At 33.5% G+C, this 5,000-nt stretch overlaps 1 long non-coding RNA gene across 1 annotated transcript in view; it reads left to right on the top strand.

Annotated features, from left to right (window-relative positions):
* LOC106882790 (uncharacterized) overlaps positions 1–2,275 on the top strand; it is a 25,634-nt gene extending 23,359 nt beyond the window's left edge. The window contains exon 3 of the long non-coding RNA XR_001411037.1: positions 2,149–2,275. This is a non-coding gene — a long non-coding RNA (uncharacterized LOC106882790). The remainder of the gene's footprint in view (positions 1–2,148) is intronic.
* The last annotated feature ends 2,725 nt before the right edge of the window (positions 2,276–5,000 follow it).

Below are 5,000 nucleotides of genomic sequence, written 5' to 3'. Positions count from 1 at the left end.
TAATAATATAAAGAAATATACAAATTAAAAATAATGATAAAAATTTGTTCTTTGGCATCTTCCTTGAGTTTGAGTAACTAATTAATAAACTTGTTTGATATAAACTGGCAATGAAACCAGTGCAGAAATAATTGGCAAAATGATACCATTGCAGTGTAATAACGAACGCTGAGGAGTCGATATCTTTTACAGGGATATGGAAATGTCTTCTTCTGAATCATAGTTTCTGCATGTTTTCTTTTCTTTTTTTCAATCTCTTTTACGATTTGGTTTTCATTAAAACTTTAAGATTTTAATGTCTTGTTCAAAGTTAAAATGTTACAAACAGTATACCTTCATGTAACACACCAACCCCAAATTCACATGGTTGTTGATTGTAATATATGTGCCCATCTGCAATATATGTGTGTCTGTGTGTCCGTGTGTCTGTGTCTGTGTGTGTCTGTGTGTGTCTGTGTATGCATGTGTGTGTATGTGGGTGTATAGTTGTCCAAAGAATGGGCTATACATGTCCGGTGATCTGTGTCTCGGGCGTATTTGATAATCCTTTTCTGTTGGTAACTTTACATACGAAACTGTTCGGCGAAAGCACACATCACACACACACACACACACACACACACACACACACACACAGAGACACATATATACACACATAAACTCACATACACTCCTCATGCTTATAATTGTCATGTATCTATATACAAACACACACACACACATACACTCATGCACACGCACACATACGCATATATACATAGAATACTTTGGATGAAGCATTGTGTGATATTATTCCCTTCTGAGAAGGCAATACGTTGAATAAAATCATAATTAATTGATCCTCTTGTATATTCTTTTACCCAAAGTTAGGAACTTTTCAGCACTTCTTTGTATGTTCTTAGTGTACGGTGCTTAGCTGTTTAAGAAAGACAAAAAGAAAAGCTACTCCAGGAATACAATTAATATTGTTATTTAACACAAGCTGAATTCACTTTCAGACATTCAGAATAATCTAAAGATTTACTTGATATATTCATGCTTTCTTCCTACTTAAGCACCCCAGGAGTGGTGTTACCTTTTCCTCCAAGGGTGCGCTACCACGAAATAATGTCATTATCATTACACTGCTCTTCTTTCTCTGATTGAAAAAAAAATCTCTCTTTATAGATCTACTCAACTTATGCCATGATAATATAAACACAAAATAACTAATCAAACATATGTGATATTTCAACAAATAACAGCCATTTCGTTATTTTCTTGAAGAAATTGGAAAAAAAATATTAAAGGAATAGATAAATATATGAATAACTTAAGAATTAGAAAACTTTTGGTGGATATGAAATTTTATCCATTATGCAAATATAATGTAAAAGCTAAGACACTGACAGAAGTGTTCCCTGATTGATATATTCCACGGTCAAAGAGCAAAGAAGTTTGGTAATTAGAAAAACTGATGTTTCTTTTTAATACATCTTTATTGATTTCTTTGGAAATAAGTCTTAACTGGTTTAAAATACTGGAGAAATGCCATTAAATTAATAGATTTTCACATTCAATATGTACCGAGAGGAAAACGATTTTGTGTAGAATACTGTTCAATAATCTGAGTTCTTTAAAACACATAATTAGACTTTTGATAGGAAGGGGTATTGATGAATATTTCTTCATTAACAAGATTATCATAGGTTTTGTTGGGTGTAAAAGGTTAGTGATCTTAAACATATTACTGAAAAGTATTTCGGAAAAATACATTTCTGGTAGCTGGGAAGCTTAAATGAAGATCGTTTTTTAATGAGGGCAATATTCTAAATACCGTTTTTGAAATATTTAACCTACTGAGTTATTTAAAATGAGTTATGTTTATTTCTGTTTCATTACAATCAGCATAAGTCAATGAACTTTGTTTTGATGAAACGACTTTTAATATTTAGAACATTTAAGGTATTATTATCTTGATAGCTGATTCATAACATCTGATTGATAGCAGAAATTGATTTATTAGAGCGATCGTATCATGTTGAAAAACTTGATGGTCAGGTTAAAGGAAGCAAAATGAATCGTGTATACCTGCAAACTCCGAATAATTTGGTTATCACATGACTTCTATACGTTTCATTACAAATTCAACTCTTTATTACATATTAGGCGTGCGAGGAAAATATTTGATGGGTACTATCTAAATTTGCAAAACTATGAAAGATCTCATCATACGCGAATAAGATGCAAGGTCCTTAACAAAACCAGCGTACAGTAGAGGGATTGAACTTTGCACTGTAACGTAAGACTTTATTTCGTTGGCTTTTGAAAAATATCAAACGGTGGGAACCATATTTAACATTTTGATCTTCCTTTTATTTTATAAATGCTTGCGACTTATTTTGATGATCCTAAATATAACACCACTTTCACCTTCATAAAAGTTAGTTTCACATAAATTTGATCTTCTATAATGTGAAAGTAGTTTGATATGCTGCAAGTTGCACATATTACTCTGTTGCCGGGCGAGTATTAGCTGAAAATTCTTCTAGCTCTGCATATTCTTTAACTTTTTAAATGCTATAACAACATTGTGTATTGGAATTCTTAATGCTAGGGTAATATTATTTCAAAAGAGGAAACGAAAGCGTTAATTTCCAAGATCAGCGTTATCTCACAAATTTCTTAATTTCCTTCTTTTTATAAATGTTTTATAAAATAAGTGGGGATGGTAGGTCATGTGGTATTTACTATTTGCTCGTGGATCATTGGCTGTAAATTCTCACTGATTAAACGATTTAAGCAAGTATCCTTTTCGACATCTGTGGGCCTATATCAGACAACCAAAAATGTTTCATTACAATAATTTTCATATTTTACTATTTATGATCGTATAATCTTTATAAAGTTATATCACTATTTAGTTGAAATTTGTCGATGTTAAAATTATAAAGAGAGGAATTATTAGGGGAAATAATCTAATCATATTTGATTATTTGTTCAGAAAGATGATGTAAAAAGAGGAGATAATGAAGATACATATAAAGCGAAAGTGCGAAGATACATATAAAGCGAAAGTGCAAAGAGAGAAAATGACAAGAGCTGTTTTATGGGGTTTGCAAGCCAAAGTAAGAGTGTACACGCCAATATATTTTGGTGAAAAACAAAAGGTTCCTAAAGTGAAACTGACTGACGTCATGCGAAACTGAACGTGCACCAAAGTTGCGTCCAAAGGTAAGTAAAAGATGATGCAAATATAAATTGCATTACTTTCTGACTCACCCTCGTACAACTACTTCCTTGTTGTATTCTTAACTTTATTATAGAAATGTAAATAGCTAATGTATTTTATATGGACGTAGCTTCCAAGCGTGAGGTACTGTATTTTATAGAGGTAAATATATATTAATCACATAACATTTTGGCTAAAGTATTACCAACTGTATATAAATACTGTATATATATATATATATATATATATATATGTACGGGGTGGGGATGTATGTGTACATATATACACGCACACGCACATGTATATAAATAGATAGAAAAATTGTTGTATACATGCATCGTCTTGTGGCCACAACTACGAATGGAGTCATTCTTGTAAATCTTTCTCCGTTTGTCTTAATCCGATTCAGTCGTGTACACAGAGCGGGACGGCTTGCAATTTCTCAGTCCACACCTTGATGAGATCTACCCATATTTTCCTCTGTTCATCATCTTTCTTTCTCTTAATGTTCCTAGAAGAACGGTCTCAGGTTTCTTTACTTTACCGCTGTTCGTGTTTTAGTTGAAATATGGATTGCATAAGACCTTGTGGTTGCAGCACATTTCCAATGTCTATCTCTTCATGTGCATTGCTGCCACGAGTGCCCACGTCCTGAATGCCTGCAGGAAGGTGAGAAGTATCAGTGCACGCATGAGTCCTATTTTGTTATTCATAGTAGCTTCAGTCTGGTTCCTGAAGTCATTGCGTAGATTTCAGACCTTGATTCTATATCATAAATAATTGTTCCCAGCTGTGTGAACTGATGCAGTCTCTCTAATTTATTTCCTCGTACTGAGATGACTGTTGAGATTGTACTGTAGGCATTTGTCACAAGTTGGGATCTTTTAGCATTGATTTTCATCCCGTAATTGCTGGAAGCTCTATCAAAGTGTTTGAAATATTTCAGTTAATTCATCTTCTCTCCCAACTAGTCTATCAATGTCATCAACAATCTAAAATGTGTTGTGTTCCGACCTTCCATACTGAGTGTGCCTACATTGAATTGAAGGGCATCAATCAGTCATGATTCGGTCTAAGATGCCGAAGATGGTAGGGAGGGTAATCTCTCACTGTTGGAGCTCTGGCTGTTTTGGTATAAAGCCGTTGGATATGACAGCTTTTTCTCCATTTTACAGTCTTTGATTTTAGCCTATAGAACATCATACTGTACTCTATCAAATGCTTTTTCAAGTCAATGGAGGCATAGATAGTGTGCTTTAGTTATTTCTCACAGAGTGTACGGATTTCCAATAACGAATCTGTTCTTACGAAAGCCCGTTATGATGCTTTCTGCTTAAGGTTTAAATCTATTTAGGATTGCTCTGTGCAATACTTTGCTTACATGACTGATATTGCCGATAATGCTATGATTCTATCATAATCAGGTGTTTAGTGGAATGCACAGTGACTTTACTGTATCCATTAAGGCTACAGAACGTAACACGGGCAACCGTCAAACCAACAAGGCTTATTTCATAAACTGCAATCAACAATAAACAACGGACAACAATTACTCGAAAAAGACTGGCTATTAAGACAAGATCAGTCTGCGCATGTCATTATCCTCTTCCACATATCTCAACAATGAGATAGTCTTTATTCCATCACACATGTATCCTAAAGAAGGGGTCCTAACTCAGAAATATCGAACAAATACGCGGTAAAATTTCAAATATTATTATTTGCACCATTTTGTAATCTCACTTGATATTGTTTCGGCCTTAAGAAGTATATATATATATATATATAT

Source organism: Octopus bimaculoides, chromosome 3, assembly GCF_001194135.2.
Source record: "Octopus bimaculoides isolate UCB-OBI-ISO-001 chromosome 3, ASM119413v2, whole genome shotgun sequence".
NCBI lineage: Eukaryota > Metazoa > Mollusca > Cephalopoda > Octopoda > Octopodidae > Octopus > Octopus bimaculoides.
The sequence above is the reverse complement of the archived record's forward strand: the minus strand, read 5'-3'. Positions and strand labels throughout refer to the sequence as shown.